The following is a 10,538-nucleotide window of genomic DNA, read 5'->3' as shown; positions in this document are numbered from 1 at the left end:
ACAAGAATTTCATTTGGAAAGACATGCTGACAGTTGTAAGAAACCAGCTCTTGCTAGCTGTACTAATGTTAACAGCTCCATTAAAATCAGTGTAACTGGTTGTGTGAATAGGGCAATCAAGATTTGGCCCCATACCCCTGCTTTGTAAACATTAGCATTACAAAGATTAATAGAATACTGACTAGCCAATGACATGCTAAAGCCTTAGTAAAGTTAATTTATTTGGAAAGCTTTTCTTTTAAAATATAAAACAAATGGTTCAAGTGAAATGTGGGATGTACAGGATGTAGAGAAAATCAATAAACCAGTAGACTGTAAATGATGTGGAAATAACTTCTTTATGTTTTCCTGTTTTTGTAGTTTATTGTTAGTACCAGTACATAAACGTAACAGCTATGTGCAAGGGAAGAAAAATAAATCCAAATGTGGGGAGTGCAATGATGAGCTACCATTTCCTCAATGAATTTTCTTTTTTTCTGTTAAACATTCAATTTCTTTTTAGATACTACTAATTAAAAAATACTACTATGTGATGACTGGTTAGCAAGAGTTTGGGTATTCTATTATTCAGTTTTTCTATATTTATCTATACATTTCTTCAATCTCCTTACTTAAAACTTTCCAAAAATTTAAGAGTTCACTGATCCTCCTGAATTTCTATCCAATAGTGCTGCTTGTAGGGATGAGAGATATTTTTTAAATAAGTACTGAAAATCATTAAAATATGTCAGATTGTTTGTGTTTCTTATAAGGACTTTATGGTCCCTCAAGTTTTATGTTCTATAACATGGTTTAAATGGCCATTCTGCAGTCTTCATAATACTGATGTGTAATAGGGAAAATTTGGTCTATCTTAAAAGCATTAACTGATAAGGGATGCACTTTTGCTCGTGACTTCATAAACCTATATAAACCTATGCTGGGTGTCTGTACAACTAAATGCCATGGACAATTGGTACTTAAGAGAATTTCAAAGCCCATTCCAGTATGTCACTGTTGATAAATGACTATGTAAACCTGTGTTATGGCTTCTAAGATTGGACCTTTCCTCAAAATTTTAGAAAAGAAAACAGCAACAGGGAAATTTGAGAGCAAGTTGAGTGTATACAACACGGTGCAGGCTATAAAGGTCTCCTGTCACCCATCGATTTTGTGGGGTTTTTTTAAATTTTAATTTGTAAACAATAAGACTTTGTATATTTTATGTGTGCACTGAGTTTTGAGAAATAAGAGATAGGAAAGAGTTTGGTTGAAGGCAGTGGAAATTGGATGAAAAGCAAATCCATTATACAGCCTCCTCAACTGTAAATTCAGGTGGAATGGTCTAGATCTCTCCTAGCTTTCTTCAAGCCTCTGGCAGGAAGAAATCTAAGTCTGAGGACAGATTTATAGGAAGTCTTTGGAAGCTGGCATGCAAGTGCAGTACAAAATTATTATCGTCAAAGTACTGGTGCAGAAAAATTGTTGATGAAAAGATTAGTAGTAATTTCAGGCCTGTTTACTTAACTGCAATTAACAGAGAAGATGCTGGAGAGTGCTGGCATGGCCATCTGTAAAAGTAAAATATATGTGTCATATTAAAATGTAGTCAGGAGGGTGGTCACAGGGAAAACCTTCTTCAGTTTGGCATCAGCTCATCCTGGTTTGCTTCCTTTTAATCACATGGGAACTGTTCCAGCCACAGCTACAGCACAGATCTTTAGAGTCTCCAGCTCTCGAGGTTTCTGTGTGAAATCTCCAGATTGCAAGGGTCATAACCTGGCAGAAGAAGATTAGGCAGTCACTGAACCTGAGAAGAGACTCCACATTTAAGCTCTGAACCTGTTAACAGATACTTAGGAATAGGGCAACTTGATGAAAAAAAAAAAAAAATATTACAAAATGGAGTGCCTGGGTAAGCTAGTTAACTAGTCATGACAGATTTTATTCTAAATAGGAGCAGGTAGGGCACTTAAGTGTAAATAATGTGCTAAGTATAGATCAGAAGTGGTATTCAGAAGTAAATTTAGCTTACTTCACTAAACACAAAGAATCAAAATCTTTTCATATGTATTCAGTTTGAGTTATTGATTTCTTTTTTCTCCATGTTTTAAGTCCATGTAGAGCCCATAAAGAATTGTATAAGGACAGGTAGAAAGAGATCCTGGTTTCATTACCTGAATGAAACCACTGAAATCATCTCCAGACACCATCTGAAGACCTGGCCCACAGGATTCTTCATCTGGAATGATATAAGACACTAGCTGTAAATCCCAAAGTGCATTTTCCTGATCTCTGATTAAAGTAGTATGCACGTGCTTGTGATATAAATATTCATATTATATAAAAAAATCTGTGGTTGGAAATTCTGGAGCTCAAATTATGAATACGTAATTTAGTTGCATGAATAGTAGTGCAACTTAAATCAAAGGGGATGCAAACTTAAGAAAAGAGCACATAATTGCAAATATGAATACACATTTATATTGACTGCTGTTCTTTAGGAAGAGGCAAAAGTAACTAAAATTAAAAAGAAAGAGGAAATAATTTTATACAACAGCTGTTGTAGAAACATTGAGATTAATGGAAAAAGGATGATTAATTTTGAAAACAAGCTTCACTTTTTTTAGATGTGTTTAGCTGGAAAGTAACTGGGATCCATGGAGTTTAGGTAACTAAAAAAATTTTAGTTGCCGTCCTGACCCTACTGAGTGGGAATTTTGCCATAGATTAATCGGAGCTGACATTTTAGACAGTGCTTCATCACTAACAGTTCAGGGATCTGATCCATGAGTGATTACACCACTTGGAGTTTTTCCATTGCTTTCACAGATCTTTGGATCAGACCCATGCTGCAGATGCAGCGTTCTTCCATCTGAGGGGTAATTTCACATGTAATTGTCAGAGCTATCAGAAAAGCCTCAGGCAAAGTTGGGAAAGAACATCTACATCTGGACAGAGACCTTGAGATGTAGGCAGGACAACAATTTTAAGAACACTACAATAATTTTTCTTGGTCTAAAAATCCAAATAAATGCATTCCTTTATCTTTAACTGTTAACAGCCAGCTTTGCTAGAAAAAGTAAAACTTTTTCCTATGAATTGACCAGCTGGAGAACTGTTGTCTCAGCTGTACCTCACCTAAGTTCTATTAGGTTAAATATGAAGTATTCCTACTTTCCTTTCATACAGGAAGCATATGTAATCTTCATGCAAACATCATTTTTGTAAGAGTCACTGATCTAAGCTCAGTTTTTATTCAAACATGTTGAGCATAAAGTGCCAGAATGATCCCCTGGCTTTTGAAAGGCTTTTCATCTGTGAACAGCTATGTACAGCTCAGACTTTGAGTGGTATCAGGGCAAGGGTGTTCTTTAACTCTCAAGACAAAGGTCAGACACTCAATCAGACTACATGAAGAGTATTGTTTGAAAATCCCAGTCTTTACATGTTTGGTTACCCCATAAAATAAACCAAACAACACCACCAAAAAAACCAAAACAACAAAAAAACCCCAACTTCTCTATAAGCTTGATAATTGGAGTAAGCAATTTGATTCTTTTTAGGACTAGGGAGTAAATGCTGGTGCCAGCCAAGAAAAAGTAATGTAACAGCCATTATTGCATACTCAGTCACTGTCAATCTCCTAGAACACTGTCAACACCTGCATTTTTCTGTTGTGACTTCAAATAGATAAAAGATGTCAAAATAGGCTGGTTTTATACAGTAATGTGATTTTCAAAATTTATTAGCACCTTAAAATATTTAGCATGAAAATATCATCCTGCTATGTTCATTAAATAAGTTAATTTGAAAAAAATAACATCTAAGAAAGTACTTTAGTTAGTGTTGGGAGAAAAAATAGTTTAGCTTCTGGTATCTTCAAATGCTGCCCATCTTTCTGTAATTGTATAACACTATCACTATTCACTATTCTGTCTATTCTTGCATAGAGAATTGAAACATCACTTGAGTTTCCTCTGAGGATGGATTAACAAGATTTGCTGTGACACGACTTGATTAATTAATGAGACTAGAGTATTCTTAGGTCCTGGTGTGCTGTTCTTGAACTTCTTAGATGGGAAAATTCTAACCTTCAATATTTGAGAAGCCAACTGGGTAAAGCAAAACTCTTGTATGACCTTCACTAATAATAAAACTGAAAATCCATTATAGAATGTACATGAATAGCTGTACATATCCAAGGTGATTTTTTTTTCATATTTGAAGAATGAAAGTGCATACAATTAAAGTAGAGTACAGAAATATACATCACCGACTGTTTAAAATATAATTAGATACCTTTCTACTTTTATTTCTGCAATCTTCTACAATCTTCTTCTAAAGAAATAGCTTTTGTAAGTGCTGCACTGCAGAAGTCGTTTTACTCTGTGTACATGCCCCCAAGGAAATAGAGAAGGTTCTCAAAGGGCAAATACTAGATGAAAGCCAGCACATCCCATCCACTGACCCTGCTTTCGAAATTTCTTGTCCATGATTGAACTACATAGGGAGGTGTTGAGAGTCATATCTGTGCTATACTTGTGAGATGCACATTTTAAAGTCAAAGGGTCTACGTATCTCACCAAGAGACTGAGACAATAGAATTCCTTCCATTTTACAGATGGCTTAAGGCTATCTTCAAGCATAGCTAGCAGAAGTAATAGAAATCTGGATTTAGAGACCTGACAATGCTGTAAATTGGGTTGTTTGTGGTGTGTAGTTGATTTGGTCATTAAGTCTACATTTCACTGGAGGCTCCTGGGATCTATAGTTTGCATGTTGGTGATAAGGGTGTCAGATAGTTTTTCACCTTCTCTTTTCTTCTTGCTCCCATCAAAAAAATCCTTTGTGAATCAAAGATTGTGGACCTTACTATTTGTACTCTTACTATTTGTACTCTTATCAATAAATTAATTCTCAGTATGTGAGTGCAAATGTTAAAAATTTGCTGTGCAATAAGAAGCAGAGTTGAAAATTAGAATTTTTTTATCTTATCAGACAGGAATCAAAATGATTGTTGCTTTTGTACACAAAAAGAAGGCAAGAACTCTGCAATGTACATTTCTTTCTCAGATATGTTTTAAAAAAACTTAATAAGATTAAAATTGTGGATGTCAGCTGGATTTGCCTTCACAGATGCCAGACAGAATTAGCAAAGAAAACCCAATGTAAGTTTTTTAGCTAATATTATTAGACCTCTTTCCTCCCATATGCCAGCATGAGATATGCATTAATGAAATTAGACCTGAACACATCCAACAATCCTAAGTCAGTAGTAGAGAAAGGAAATAATTTATTGTAGGTGACAGAGAACAGCAATAAAATACAAACTACATCTAGTGAGACGGGAAAAATGAATCACTAGTGACTGATGTACTACTACCCTCAGAAAGATAATGTCACTGACAGACACAGCATAAGTGGATGAGTGCACATTGCATGGGCCTGTTGAAATTAGTCAAGTCCTTTATAATGTCATGAAAATCTGAAGTTGCCTTTACCCATTTCAGTTTTGGAGTATGAGACACATGCACTGCTATTACCTGGTCTTGATATCTCTGCTTAGATAAATAATCCCATAGCAGGGACACAAATAACCCAATATTAAAGGGTGTTTCACGTAGGCTACAGATATATTGCTGTAGTTATTAGATATTTGTCTTTAAAACTTTCAGTTGAACAACTTGTAGGCATTTACCTGCACTTTTCCTATCTAGACAGGGATATGAGTTTGGGTTTTGAATTTGGGTATATATCCATTGCAATGTTTCAATCCTATAGAAAAGAGGCATGACAAGACAGTAGCATTACAGGAAATAAGCTCTCATATTTTTTGTATTGTCCATTTAAAGAGCAATCCTGTCCTTTTATTTGAAATGTTTTAAGGATCAAATGTTCTGAGCTAGAGAGGTATTGCTAAATTAGGCATAACCTCATTGTTACCCTGAGAAAATCTACCCTGACTCAAAAAAAGAGGAAAAAAAATACAGTTTAGGCATGATTAGAGGTTTAACTTTTTGCTATACATTTTCTATAAGTTTGTGCCTACTCTTCACGTGCTATCACCTTGTACTCAAAAAGATCTCCATTGAAACAGATCTGTGCCTTGTCTGTCCATTCTAGTTTTGAACATCTACATTGAAATAAATGAATCTTCTTCATCACTTTCAGTCTCAGAGGAACTTTCTGCTGGACAGAAGGACAAAGCAGATTGAGAAAAGAAAGCTGCAGGAAAGTAAAGGTAGTGGTCAAAAACCTGTTGAGGGAGACAGAAAATCACAATAGAAAACACAGAAACACCACTTTTTTAGAATGAGAATAGAAAAACTATGAATCCCACAACTTTCTTGCTTTCAGGAAAGAAACATAAATTGTAAAACCCTGTGGCAAAAATATATGTAAATTACCTATTCCCTCCCAAGTTCATAGGGGAAGTCTTCCACTCAATCTTTAAAAAATACCATATTACGCACAGTTTCCTATTATCTGCTTCTATTTCTGTTTGAGAGCATGGTAACATTGTAATGTGTGCGTCATTTAGAGCATGGTTTGCAGTCTGATCACAGAAGAGAAAGTGGTTTTAGTTCTACTTCACAGGACACAAGAAAAGTCACCAACTGGTTTACATAGAGTGCCCACTGGTCTCAAAACTGAGCCTTGAATTGAGTAAGCAGAAGATAAAGACTGTGAAATTGATCACAACTGTGAGAAGTCTAGTGTCAGGATTCTTGATGAATAAGCCAGGTTGATTTTTTTTCCTCAGCTCAGGACATCCACTCAAAATGTCCCTGCCTCAGAGAAGAGTCAGCAGAATAAAATATTTGCTACTGCATCAACCATTGCCAATCACAGTGCAGTTATTTTGATTAAATTGCTTACAAAGGTGGGCCTGTGTTACCAATGTCAGCCAGAGCACCTGGGCTGCTGAGATATTAAGCAGACAGCTCTGCTGAGTCTGCTCATGCTTAGGGGTGGGAACCTACAGAAGAAGAAAACATCAAGAAGATTAGTAAGGTAGGAAGGAAGGAAGGCAGAAACAGTAATGCTTTAGTCAGTGACTACAATACAGGAAGCCTTGCATTTTACCTGTGGTTAGAGATGACCTCTGTGCCACAGGAGGAAAAAGCCGACAGCTTTTCAGGTCACCCTAAATGAGACCCCACCTTGCAGTCTTCTGCATTCCCCACTGCACACATCATAGCCTGAGCTCAGAGCAAATCTCATTCTACCTGATTGCGGCTCTAAAGTCAGATTCTGTGTTTTAGGTTGCAACCTGTTGTTACATAGTAGCATAAAATCATGGAGAATGATGGGACATTAGAAGGTTATCTAATCATCCTCCTCTTCCGAGGCCTGTTCTTCCAGGTATTCAAAGACAGAGAAACTGCAAACTCTGAAGGAACCCATTACAGTGTTTCATTTTTCAGAAGGGAAGAAGAAATACGAAAATATTTTTCTCTAATGTCTGATCTGGTACTTCCTGTAATCTACTTAAACACTTATTTGCCCACAACACCTGCAATTCAGTGTGGTTGGCTTCTTCGTAGCTGCTTTTGTATATTTGAAAATATTATCATTTTCTCCATAAGTCTTCTCCTTCTTCATTTACATAGCCTGTTTTTTAAAAAGATCTTTCCTTGGAGGCCTGTCTTTTGTAGGTCTCTCATCAGTTTTGTTTTCTGCTTTGACCTTTCTTCATTGGTTAAAGGGGAGAAATTATGCAAGCCATTTTAATTTGAACTGTGCCTAATTGAAGTGCTTACCTTGACAATAGTAGAGAAGGATTTCACTAGTTATCAATAATCTAAAAAACAATGTAGTTCATGCATGTTTCGTGGGAAAGCAGCTCTGCTTATGTAATGAAAACCAAATTAGGACTGAAGCAGTTTACTGATTTATTAACAAAATATAATTAACTGGCAATAAGTGAACTACATGCAGGACTGGTATAAGTACCACATCAGTTAACCCATGATACTAGATAATAACTAAATGCTAATATAGATTTAAAGACTTATGAGCATACTTCTGAACATTAAGATTAATTATAACTAATCTCAAAATATTCTACATGCCCATGCACACAATTTAACTCATGTTCCCTGCCTGACTCCAGGCCGTGTGTGTCAACAGCACACTCCCTTTTTGTGAGGACAGAGGAGATTCCCCAACTGCACAGCCCTCCTGTGAGACATTTGGATATACCAGCTCTGTGTGTACTACTGCTGCTTCCTATTGTCTGGTGATGCACATGCTGGCAAGGGATTATCTCTGGAATGCCAACAGACATGCTCCCACATATTGGCTCCCTTCTTGCTGCACCCTATACTCTCTACATACATATATATGCATGCATGTTTATTTATATATATATATATATATATATATATATATATATATATATGCATATGTACATGCGTATGTATATTGCATGTATGTATGTGAGTTGGAAAGGACTCACAAAGGATCATCACTCCTGGCCCTGCACAAGATATCCCAAGTGTAACAACTTGTGCCTGAGAGCATTGCCCAAACGCTTCTTGAACTCTGTCAGGGTTGGCGTTGTGACCACTTTCCTGGGGAGCCTGTTCCAGTGCCCAGCCACCCCCTGGGTGAATAAACTTTTACTAATAGCCAACCTAAACCTCCCCTGACACAACTTCAAGTCATTGCCTTGGGTCTTGTCACTGCTTACAGGAGAGGCAATTGTTGCCTGCCCCTCCTCTTCCCCTTGTGGAAGCTGTGCAGAAAGGGAAAAGTCTCCCCTCAGACTCCCTGCTGCCCGGGCTAGTGAAGGCTGCTCCTAGAGACCATGAGGAGGCTGCACCATCAGTCCTAGGCAGAGACTGTGATGGGATGACTGCCACCAGTGTCAAACCAGAGGGTGACTGCTGCTTTTATTTCAGTCCAGAGTCTCTTCCCTTCATTGCAATTTCCATTGTTTATGCACATACACACACATGAACACATCTTTTTCTTTTCTTTCTTTCTTTTTATCTTTCTTTCTTTCTTTCAGAAGTTTGTAATTCAGAGGTTACTTTTTGATCTGTCAGGTAAAGGTAAACGCCTACTCAGATGTTTTTGCATTCAATTCACTTACACTCATATTCTTATTTTAACAAGTGCTGTTATCTAGTATATTTGCCAAGGGTGAATGAAGTGAGGACTCTCACGTGTGTTTTTGAATTTCAGACCCATTGGTCATTAAATACATATCAATGAACTAAGGCTTATCTTACAGATTTGTAAAATATTAATTTTTTAAATTTTCATTTTACTTCCTCCTTCATGTCCTGCCTCAAGTGATGTAAATCAGAGCATCTGTCCTTAATATCCAGCTAGGATTCTTCAAATAACTTTCTTGGGCCCAGCTACTAGGCAGAATCAAATAAAATAATATTGATTTGCCAAGTAATGAAGGAATAAAATACTTATAGGGTGTTTTATTAAAAAAGAAACAGTCTGGGCAAGATAATTTTAAACCTATTCTGATATTGAAATAACTGTATATACTGTTGGCCACTGCATGGTTGCTTCAAATACTAAGAGGATCACCTTAAAGAAAGCCTGAGGTGAAACCCAATGATGGCTGTTGAAGAAAAATATGTGATTCACAATCCATGTCAATACTAGTCACAGTTAGAGGAAGCTTGATTTATTTAGCTCTCAGATCTCTCTCTTTTCACACTCAGAACATGTATCATCATCACTAGATAATTAGGACAGTCTTATCCAAAAGAGGACAGGGAAAAGCTAAAAATGGTGACAGTGAAGCATGCGAAGACATTTGAATAGTTACCATTACCAAATCAGTAAGAAAAGAAGAAAGAGGAAGAGGAATAATCAGTCCTTTTATCATTTGTCAGAACTTGGAGTATTATCATATGTAGACTGCTTATTGTGATTGAAAGTGCATATGCTAAGGAGCAAACTTTTCTTCTATTTTCATATTCTTGAAGGTCACATTGTCCTATAGGCTATAGAAGGATAAAATGCTTTGAATTTGTAGTTTAATAATCAAATTTGGTCTTTAACCTTAGTGTTTCAAATTATCTGTATGTGTTTTTAAGACAATTCATCTACAGTTAAAATGCAAATACATCAGAATAATCTATAAGTCTTTAAAAAAATCTGAAAAGAACAGTGATATTTTTCTCTGCCCCATTATGGAGTCCCACATCTTCACAGCAGGAATGGTAAGGAGGAAGCCAAAAGACACCTACCTTGAACAGTTTAAAGTATCAAGGGCATTGAAGATTAAAGGAATGGCATTTTCTTGGATCTCCTCAGATGCTCTTGACATGGATGACTACAAGGAGAATTAACCTTCTGGGGAGTTGGTCATCAGTGAACCTGCAGAGACAGGAGATCTGAAGCCAGTCAGAAGTTACAACATCAGTGGGTGGATGATGAAATTGGGAATGCTGAATGCTCCATGCACTGATTTGGGGATTTAATTTCAGCTTGGAAGAGCAAATTTAAGGAAAACTACCACTTGTTCAGCAATGGATTTCACTGCTTCTTGTGCTTGCTCCAGAAGATTAAACCAAATCTTT

General features: G+C 36.6%; 1 long non-coding RNA gene across 1 annotated transcript; it reads right to left on the bottom strand.

Annotated features, from left to right (window-relative positions):
* Positions 1–746: 746 nt before the first annotated feature.
* LOC148225319 (uncharacterized) lies at positions 747–10,336 on the bottom strand. Its single transcript, XR_015801414.1, has 3 exons — positions 10,206–10,336; positions 2,157–2,221; positions 747–1,758 (listed from the first exon to the last, which is right to left on the bottom strand). It is a non-coding gene; the product is annotated as an uncharacterized LOC148225319 (long non-coding RNA).
* Positions 10,337–10,538: the final 202 nt, after the last annotated feature.

Source organism: Sturnus vulgaris, chromosome 1 (genome assembly GCF_052056855.1).
Source record: "Sturnus vulgaris isolate bStuVul1 chromosome 1, bStuVul1.hap1, whole genome shotgun sequence".
NCBI lineage: Eukaryota > Metazoa > Chordata > Aves > Passeriformes > Sturnidae > Sturnus > Sturnus vulgaris.
The sequence above is the reverse complement of the archived record's forward strand: the minus strand, read 5'-3'. Positions and strand labels throughout refer to the sequence as shown.